We start from the raw sequence: 11,311 nt of genomic DNA on the forward strand, positions 1-11,311 counted from the left end.
ATGTAGCGAGAAAGGGAACGTCTGTACTGATCAAAACCATATCCTTGGTGAAGAACCTTCTCGATCATGCTGTTAAAAAAGACAACGAAGGAGTTGAGATCCATCCGGAATACGTCTCTGCGAGGATCGGAATCAGACAAGATGGCAAGGATGTGATCATATGGAGAAGGCCGAGATCCTACAAACAACAGTATGGAAGGCTAAGAAATTATTGAATACGATAAGGAAATTTAAAAGTAAATTCCGAACATACCAATGTCAACGGAGGCTCCCTCGGGCTGAGATCTGACAGGCTCCGAGATAAAGGCAGGAGCAGTCGTAGAGGGTATATCAACCCCTGTAGGCAAATCGGTCATACCTCTCGGCTGTGGCGGGGAGACACCGCTTTCAGGCAAACTATCAGTCCCAGAAACTGTAGTGGCATCAGGCACAACGGCTGGTCCTATAGTTGCACTTCTTTATTAGTCAAAATAAAAAATTTAGACGAATAAGGAGGATCGGGATGATAAGGTCATCTGCATACCTGTAGGTCCATCATCCTCAGGTATCCGGGGAATGCCAGGAGTCATAAGAGTATCAGTCCCGGTGGCTGGTCCTATGATTGCACCCATATATTAGTCAAAAGTCAGATAAATAAAGAGGAGTACGATGTCCCTAAATCGCATGCGTACCTGCAAGTCCGTCACTCCGAGGTAAGCTAGATATGCCGGGAATCGATATTGGGTTAATCCCAATGACTGGCGCTGTAATATTAATCCTTCGTTAGTCAGACAAAAGATCAGGCAAGATGAAGGGAATCAGATATATACCTGTGAATGAATCACTCTCAAAGGGTGGTCCCACCGACATCTGCAGGACAACCTAAATGTTGGAGATATGTATAAGAAGATAAGGAAGAAGGGAAAGCTCAGAAATACCTGCAGCAAGAACAGAAGATTCTCTTTCCCCATGTTTGAGGAGGGTATCATCGGATGTAGATATACCTGAATATGGAACGGTGGGCTCAACACTATTCACCTGTCCAAGATCAATGTTTAGATCGATACCCAGAGAACCGTCACGAAGGGCGTCGCACATCTGCTCCATGAAGCTATCCATATTATCAGAACCAGTGAATACGGGAGACAATGGGAGTTCGCCCTCTTCAAAGAACCCTGGAACATAAAACATGATTACGAATCCCAGAAGGTAAGTCATCTTAAAGCAATGAAAACGACGAAGTATTACCTTCCTCCCTGTCGGCGAAGTCTCCTAAATCCACTTCATAGGAGCGCTGACCAACGTGTGGTTTATGAGCGATCTTTTTCTTTTTCGGAATATCACCCCTCATAGAACCAACGGGTCGTTCGTGCGTGGACTGGCCACGTGTATCAACCTGGGTAGGAGCTTGGCCACCAGGCCTAAATCTCGCATAACGGGAAGCGAGCGACTCATGGTCGTCGGCTGTCCTACCTGAAATGATAAGGATTATTTCATTAAATGAACCAGATCTTTCGTTGATATCAATTGAAGTTGAGAAAGAGGATCAAAGAGTATGACAAACCTGCATCAAGTTCTTCTTGGTTGATATCTATATCCACATACTCCTCCTCAGAAGTCTCGTCATCATCGTCAGTAGGAAGGAGCTCTTCATCGTCTTTGCTTGAGAGAGGAGGTTTGCCAGACTTCTTCTTCTGTTTCCGAGCAAGCTCGGCTTTACGAGCAGCCATCATAGCGACCTGGACCGAGTGCTCAGACTCTAACTCTGAAAGACTCCTCACACCTATGGATTCATTGGCGGAGAGAAACCACTTACAACTGAGGAAAGTAATCATCGGGTTGCGCCTATATGAAGGAAGAGCAAAGTGGGCTCCGGTGCAGCCCACCATAGTCCATAGCCATGCCCGTACGCCATCAATAAGCCCCCCCTCAACCTTCAAACCACGGCTCGGATTCCCAACATATAGTTGGTCGTAACCGAACTGACGAGCAAAACAGCAGGGAAGGTAAGGCTCTATGTGGCAATGATTCTTCATCCGGAGAACGAGATACCCAACACGGATGTTTACTAACCAGCGGAAACAACCAACGTCGAGAGCAGTCCGATTAGTTCTGGGTTTCTCCTCATCAGTCAGCACATCACCATAGTGACCCGAAAAGTGGGGAAAACACTTGAAGAACTCCCAGCTCTTACGAACTTAAAGCTCTCGTTGTGCATCGCCGAATTTCTTCCCGAGCCATCTGCTCCTCTCCAACAGCTGCACGAAAGGAACGGGAACATCAACAACGCTGGGCGCCGACATCAAGTCAGGACGGTGAAGAACGAGCCACGCCATCAGATACGCATAAGGGAGCTCGACCTTCAGACAAGTAAGCTCGGTCGATGGTTTAGAACCCACCCGGGTAAAACCACTGACCACATACCTAAGCCCGTAATGGATGCCGGCAACCATCGCTGGGAGCAGTGAAAGCTCCCTCCCGTAAGCTAGCTGAACTGCGGGGAAGAGCACCTCGAGAGGTAAGGCGTCTAAAGACCGGTACGGAACAACACACTTCTTCAACCAGAGGGCAAGGTAGCCTGCTAGCAGAGTCCGGGGCTCGATGGACTTCTGTGCACGGCGGAGGAACGAACGAAACTTGGTTCCTGCAGGAAAAGCTCCCTCAGCACGGGCAATGGTGTAAGAATGAGCCTCAGCCTTCTCCATCAACTCATTAATGGCGGTAGGGGTCAGGACATCTAACTCACGAAGGGGCTCGCCGGAGTCACCCTCCAAATTAGGGAACAGATAGACAGCAAACTGTTTCAAGCTGATTTGCCTTTTCTTCTTCGCTGAAGGAGAAATCTTGATCAAGGAGGTATAATAATGACAAGTGATGTCCCAAAGAGTATCATGCATGTCGGGAGTATCCTTCTTCAACCACCCCAACTGCTGGTTCGAGGGAAAGTATTCCTGATATAGACAATCCCCCATTGGAAGACCAGAAACCTGATACATCTCATGTAAGGCCAACCCTAACTCTCCGCCGCTGGTCATGAACGTGTTACTGTCGGGCATGTATGTCTCCAACAACGCCAAGAAATGGCGGCAGCTGACCGGAAGTCCGTACATGGTGGCCCGTATAGGTGCATACAATCCTCTGCTCTTCAAATCCTTCTCCCAGCGCCCCAAGACGTAACTGGTCATGCGTGTCCACCATCCCTTGGCTTGTGAGAAAGCCCAACCATAGCATCTGTAATCTGGTGGAGGTAACCTTCTCCCAAGATGAGCCAGACGATTCTTCACAGTAGGAGAAGCTGCTGATACCTCGCCTGGGGGTGCAGTGTCAAGACCCATAATCCATGGTCGAAGACCACGGATATCATGATACCCAGTAGAACCAGGAATCTTATGATGAGAGGTATATCCACACTGAACTCGCTCAGCATCATAGGTAAGAGGCCAAGACATATGTCGCTCCACGGCCTGTCCCTCCAAATGAGTGAAAGAATACTGACGAGGAATGGAGGGAATATATAGGAGAGCTCCTTCGTCGAGAGTCAGCCAATGCTCCTTGATAAGAGTCAATGTAGCAGGATCCTCAATGTGATCTCCGAACAGAAAACCGGGCTTCTTTAAAGCCTGAGTGGAAGTAGAATCTGCAGTGAAGGAGGCGTCCGTAATCAGCTGGCGTAAGCAATGACGCCCTCCATCCCGTATCAAACGACAGGATTCGTCGGAGCGATCTCTGTCAAACTGAGGGAGTGGACTAACGGCCTGCCTGATGGAAGCTGAAGAGAAGACCTCCCGGCTACAACCAGTATTAGCATGAGGAGGAAGGCTGCCCGCGGGGAACTCGACTGCAACAAAACACAAGGATAGAGTCAGAAAGCTCATAAAAAGCGAGATAAGATCAGTCACGGGATAATTGGAGAGACGATTTTGAGTGTCCTACACTGGAAGAACGGTATGCATCATCACGTAAATAACGTGGTAACATACACCGACCTATAAGGTGTAGGACGACACAAAATCGCCCCAATATACCAGAAGACTTGAATTAGCCAAGCAAGGCAAGTCCGAAACCTCGACCCCCGCGAAGGAGGGTGTCGGTTCTTCCTTCATGACCCGCGAAGGGATCAATCGGGGATACAAAAATAAAAAAATTCCCACCTCCAAAAAAGGAAGCCGCTGGAGGGGAGGATGCTGCGGGAACTTCTTCCTCGCTAGGCTGTGAATGGGATCGACTCCTAGGAAGTCGAGATCGGCGTGGAGGCATCGGAAACCTGCAATGAAAAGCAGCAAGTCAGATACAATCTAAAGTATGAATATGCGAAATTTAAAAGGGAAATTAAGAACTTTAATTAAAATCCTGTGTATAAATAGGATTTTATAGTTGAAGTCTAATTAAACCTACAAATTTCGTGCATGCGAAACAATGATTATCATCTTCGCAGTAAATTTTGATGAAATACCCAAAATACTCCTCGTGTTCAAGGCTAAATTCGAGTCAAGGACACGCTCGAGTTGGGTCATGGTCATCATACCTGATCACATAGCACCCCCAGTACCCCACAATTTTGGTTAATTTTGCAAATAAACCCTTTTGTAAAATTTAGCCAATTTTGCCAAAAAAAGACCCTCCACAAATTTCGGTTTGGTTTCCACATGCTTTTATCAAAACTTTGGTCATAGGTTTGTGAGCTAAACTTTTGGAATTTCAGCCCTAAAATTCCAGTTCTTTTGCAAATAAACCCCCTATATACTTTGTGGGTTGCTCTTTTGCAAATAAACCCCTCAAACCACATTGAACCAAATTTACACATACACCCCCCAAAATTTCAGCCATATATTTGCATAAAAGCCCTTCAAATTTCAGTTTCATATTTACACATACACCCCCCAAAATTTTAGCCATATATTTGCATAAAAAACCCTACAAATTTCAGCCCTCCAATTTGCACAAAAGCCCTCCAAAATTTCAGCCGAAAATTTGCACATACACCCCCCAAATTCGGCCAAATTCTCAAATGCCATCAAATTCGGTTTTCTTCCAAGATTAAAGAGCTAGAGTTGAAATTATCAAGCCATGAACACAATCAATCAAAAAATTCGGCCAACAATCTAACCCAATGCAAATTTCGGTTTTCCCCCAAATTAACAAACTAGGGTTTTGGATTTTGAAAAATTCAAAAGAGGGGAAATCAAATTGAAGTTATGAGGTAAAGAAGATCTTACCAAAGCTTGAAGAATCTTTGAAGAGGAGGCTTTGTTGTTGATGAAGATCCCCCAAACCCAACTTTCCTTGCTTGAAGCTTTGGAGGGGATGAGAGCTTGGAAGGAGGAAGATGAAAGCTTTTGAGGCCTTGAAAGAGCTAAGGGCTTGAAGAAGAAGATGATGGAACTCTTGGTGAAGAAGAGTTATTGAGAGAAAAGAACTTGAAACAAAAAAAAATGAAAGAAAAGGGAAAAAAAATGAAAGAAAAGGGGGGGCGGAACTCCTGCCTGGAACCGAAGAAACAAGAGAAAAAAGAGAAGAGGGAGATCGGGTTTTGTATTTGGGAGAATTTTAAGTGAACCGGACCCGAGTGAACCGGACCCGTATGAACCAAACCAGTTTAAATCATGCCCAAATCACAAGTGTCTTTTGATGGTTCACACGCGTACGGGGCGCAGAATATTGGCTCGAACGTATAGAAAGATTCGGGAACAATTTATATACACTTTGATCCCCTTTTCAGATATTTTTACGACATATTTAACACTCATATTTATACTCCAATGAGAATACGAGTCTAAACTATTTCTCACAATTGACGGGAAGTTCCTGGAAAATATTATGTATAATATTCTTAAGGATAACCCGTCAACCTCCGACGGGTACACGAGGCTAAACTAATTCCCGAAACTCCCAGGAGTACACGAGTATAAACTGGTTCTCCTCAGGTTGATTCGAAACCCTAGGGTCAACGCCGGTCAACGCGTAACCCTAGGTCAACGCCAGTCAACGCGTTGCAACAAAAAGTCAACATTCGACGATTTAAAACCCTAGGGTCAACGCCGGTCAACGCGTAACCCTAGGTCAATGCCCTTCAACGCGTTGCGACATTCGAAACCCCAGGGTCAACGCCGGTCAACGCGTAACCCTAGGTCAATGCCCTTCAACGCGTTGCGACATTCGAAACCCCAGGATCAACGCCGGTCAATGCGTAACCCTAGGTCAACGCCCTTCAACGCGTTGCGACATTCGAAACCCTAGAGTCAACGCCGGTCAACGGCGTAACCCTAGGTCAACGCCCTTCAACGCGTTGCGACATTCGAAACCCTAGAGTCAACGCCGGTCAACGCGTAACCCTAGGTCAACGCCCTTTAACGCGTTACGACATTCGAAACCCTAGGGTCAACGCCGGTCAACACGTAACCCTAGGTCAACACCAGTCAACGCGTTGCAACAAAAAGTCAACATTCGACGTTCAAAACCCTAGGGCCAACGCCGGTCAAATCCTAGGTCAACGTCAGTCAACGCGTTGCGACAAGAAGTCAACATACGGTGATCTAAAACCCTAAGTCAACGCAACGTGACGGAGGTAGTTCAAAGTCAACTCAATGACACGAGCCAAACTCAATTCATCAGCTGTAGACTCAAGACTCTGACGACGGCCAGGCGATAAACGCAGCGCCGGAAGAACTTTGGTTGTTCGTCAAAGCATCGAATACACCGAAAATCGAAGGAGCCAAGAGTTGAAGCTAACTACAGGTCCTTTATGCTGACTGAAGGCTGGATCGATCACATCCAAAGCATTCCAACCTCTTCTATAAAAGAAACGAGTCTGGAACGCTTTGGAGGGGGTATCTGTAGGCATCGAAAATTGCCTATAGGTCTCCACGAACAGCTCAGTGTTAAGGAACGACAATGAACGTAACTATCTGGTTCACAGGAGTTCGATTGACGTCGATGAATGCTTGAAGTGAATCGACGAACTACGTGAGCTGACAGAATTTCGGAATAACGAAGGCACAGGCTAATCGAGAGCCCCGCGATGTTTACAAAAAGAACAACGCCTTTCGTGTCTCGTTCGTTCTACGGATAATCCAACCATCGGGGCTGATAGAACTCTTCGTCAGAATTCCAACGCAATTCGAATCACTAAAATCCGAGTTCGGACGAAGAATTTACAGCGGAGTGTCTCTAGAGACACCCCAGGGGCGTCCTGGATTTTTAGGGACACCCCGGGGGCGTCCTAGATTTTTGGGGACACCCCGGGGGCGTCCTAGATTTTTGGGGACACCCCGGGGACGTCCTAGATTTTTGGGGACACCCCAGGGACGTCCTAGATTTTTAAGGACACCCCAGGGGCGTCCCCTATAAATAGAAGCCTTAGGCCTCACTTTTGGCGATCTGGATTTTTGGAGAATTGGCGAAGCCCTGCTGGAGTGAAGAGTGATCGAGCACTTCAACACAAGAGAGTTCTTCATCAGATCTACATCACCCGCATCCGTTCCTTAGCATTACCCCTCGCCGGTAATCCTAAGAAGAGCAAATATCTCGCTTCATCCGAGATAGGCGCTCCAAGTTTCTAGATCTCCTCGCGGATCGACGAAGCTCTGCCCGGTTTTTCTGGATCAGATCTGATTGCCAGGTAGTCCACGGATATCGACGTCCCCGTCACAGGCTAAAGACCCACGCAAGCAAGAGACGATAAACGGATCTTGTGTTTATTTTCAAGAAAGTTGTAATTTTTATTTTCGTTATTTGAATTCATTTGTAACGTTTGAAGTTTTAATGAAATCAATGATGAAGGCAACTTTTGACGAAAACATCAATTTGTTATTGATATATATTATATAATTTATACTTGTATACTACTTATAAAAGAGAATATGAGTGTCAAAACTTTTGATTTCCCAAAATATCCTTCAAAATTCACTCTAATCACCATATTGCACTCAAATTAATATGCAACCCAATTTAATTAATTAAATCATCAAATGTAATAATTACACAAAACCATACCCCTTCAAATCAATTATGTAACATATTGTAAACTTTACTATGTGCACTAAAATATAGAGGGTAATGCATTAAACCAAATTGCTTGCTCTGAATTCCAAAGATTGAGTTATAGCTTTCTCTCTCAATTAAAATCAGCTAATTAAATTATGGAGAGTTAATTAATTTTAAAGGTGGATACGTGGCGCTTACGCTTTCTCAATTAAAATCTATCAAAATGGAGAGTGCTTGGAATTCCAAAGGTGGAGTTGTATCTTTCTCTCTCAATTAAAATCAGTTTGATCATGGTGAGTGCTTGGGATTACAAATGACTCTCACTATGTTTGTTAATGTATTAAACCAAATGCTTGTTCTGAATTCTAAAGATTGATTTATGGTTTTCTCTCTCAATTAAAATAAACTAATAAAATTATGGAGTGTTAATTATTTTTAAAGGTGGAGACGTGGCGTTTACGCTTTCTCAATTAAAATCTATTAAAATGGAGAGTGCTTGGAATTCCAAAGGTGGAGTTGCATCTTTCTCTCTCAATTAAAATCAGTTTGATCATGGTGAGTGCTTGGGATTACAAATGACTCTCACTATGTTTGTTAATGTATTAAACCAAATGCTTGTTCTGAATTCTAAAGATTGATTTATGGTTTTCTCTCTCAATTAAAATAAACTAATAAAATTATGGAGTGTTAATTATTTTTAAAGGTGGAGACGTGGCGTTTACGCTTTCTCAATTAAAATCTATTAAAATGGAGAGTGCTTGGAATTCCAAAGGTGGAGTTGCATCTTTCTACGCTTTCTCAATTAAAATCTATTAAAATGGAGAGTGCTTGGAATTCCAAAGGTGGAGTTGCATCTTTCTCTCTCAGTTAAAATCAGTTTGATCATGGTGAGTGCTTGAGATTACATGTGACTCTCACAATGTTTGTTTAGCTCGATTTTGAGCAACAACAGTTGAGTCATTTCCCAGCACCCATTTGGGGTCACTTGCCATTGAAGCTCGAGCCACTCGAATGCAATCACTTGCAACCTCTCATTCTTCACAATTTCCTTATCTCTCATAATCAACATGTATCAAATCTTGCATAAAAACTTACAACTTTACCTTTGAATTTATCCTATATTTTAAATTTGCAACCAGAATCACAAGTTCAATTGTCGGCGAGCTTACAAAAGATAATGGAGAAGCTAGCGAACGGTAACAATTGAACAGAAGTGTGAGTACCTTTATAACCAGGTTAAAATTAGACCTTCTGGAAAAAAAAACAATTTAGGCTTGATTGTTAGAAAATATTTTTATTATTTAATTTATTACAGATAGCCAACAACCTCAACGTCAGAGTATACGAAAGCCAATAAAGAGCCTTGCAAGATCAAGAGCTTATTGGAATTGTGAATTAGGAATTGAAAACCAAAAACAAAGGTATGTTTTATTATATAAACTGAAATTTTTGATTTAATTGATCCATAATGTTGTTTGATGTTTAAGAAAAGCTCTCTCAGTTACATATAGATATACTAGGTGATAGAATTTTGGCTATGCGTGGTTCAAGCTCTGGAATGGAGATGTCAAGGACTTCTTTGCTTATGTTTCCTTTTTAAATTACTTGTTATTACAACAAATAGGTCGTAGCTAAAATTTAAAAAAGTTTTTCTTCCATATATGCCCTCAAATTTAGTGAATTTGCATCTTAAAAAAGAATAGTGATAATTAAACTATTCATCTAAAACTACCCGACCCTGAGCAACTATAGAAAGAAGTGTTATTATTTGCCTAATCCAATGATATGGATGAGAAGGGGAGCAACATTCAAGTATCCACATTTTTGTAGTTAAAGCAGAAGTTTTTTTTCTAATAGCCCAAAATGAATCTTTTTGGAATTTTTTCCCCTTTTCTTTTGGACTGTATGTATGATAACATGATTTCATCCCTCGTACTAAGAGAAAATCAATTACATCATTTTTTGACCATGAAACTTATGTCCTTCATTCTTTGTAAGAACCCTTAGGATAGGATGAACTTGCGAGTAATTACAAAGTTTTGAGGGACTAATATATAACTACTAAAAATTTCAGGGCTAATAACTAGATAACCCTAACTGTTTAGCTGTATAACTATAGTTGCTCTCTTTAGTTTACCACTGCCAATTGAATGTTTATCATGTTTCAGGTCATGATTTTCCTAGTGTCTAATATATATTATTATATATATATATATATATATATATATATAGTATATATATTATATATATATATATATATAATATATATATATATATATATATAAATAGAGAGAGAGAGAGAGAGAGAGAGAGAGAGAGAGAGCAGAGAGAGAGAGAGAGAGAGAGAGAGAGAGAGAGCAATATGATATTGCTTGGTACCAAACACAAAAAGTTGTGCTTGGTAGTGATGTGTCACATCCTCTCCACTCATTCAAATATAGGACACATTCACATGGGTAGTGAGTGGATGAGAATGTGACACATCAATACCAAACACAAAATTGTGCTTGGTACCAAGGCTATACCTTTTTCTCATATATATATAGAAATATGGGATGCTTGGTACCAAGCACAAATTTTGTTGCTTGGTAGGAGGTATCACATCCCCATCTACTTACTACTTCATATGAATTTGTTCCAACATTTGAATGAGTGGAGGGGATTTGACATCTCACTACCAAGCATAACTTTTATGCTTGGTACTACAAGATACTCATAATTTCTTTTAATATATATAATATATATATATATATATATATATATATATATTAATATATATATATATATATATATATATATATATATATATATATTATATATATATATATATATATATATATATATATTATATATATATAGAGAGAGAGAGAGAGAGAGAGAGAGAGAGAGAGAGAGAGAGATTAATGGGTATCCTTGTCATAGGAGGGATTTTCTCCTTGACGCCTCTAAAATCACATGATGAGCAATATTATGGATGATCCGCTCGTTATAAACTTGATCTACATATCTAAAACCCCAACACACACAAGTTTGGGGTGAATCCGTCGTCGTTTGACCTCCATCGAGCCATGTGAAAAGTTCTATTCATTCAAAACCGTTAAAATTGATACGAGTGGATGAAGGGTCAAACGACGACGGGTTCACCCCAAATTTGGTGTGTTGGGGTTTTAGAATATGTAGATCAAGTTCAACGGAGCGGATCATCCATAATGTCGCTCAATCATGTGATTTTAGGAGCGTCAAGGAGGAAATCCCCTCCTATGACAAGGATACCCATTAATCTCAATATATATATATATATATATATTATATATATATATATATATATATATATATATATATATATATA

The 11,311-nt window shown here is 41.8% G+C and overlaps 1 long non-coding RNA gene across 1 annotated transcript; it reads right to left on the reverse strand.

The window, feature by feature from the left end:
• On the reverse strand, positions 353-843 carry LOC109835484. The gene is made up of 4 exons (XR_002245623.1): positions 810-843; positions 672-743; positions 524-595; positions 353-442 (listed from the first exon to the last, which is right to left on the reverse strand). It is a non-coding gene; the product is annotated as an uncharacterized LOC109835484 (long non-coding RNA).

Source organism: Asparagus officinalis, chromosome 1, assembly GCF_001876935.1.
Source record: "Asparagus officinalis chromosome 1, Aspof.V1, whole genome shotgun sequence".
NCBI classification, from domain to species: domain Eukaryota; kingdom Viridiplantae; phylum Streptophyta; class Magnoliopsida; order Asparagales; family Asparagaceae; genus Asparagus; species Asparagus officinalis.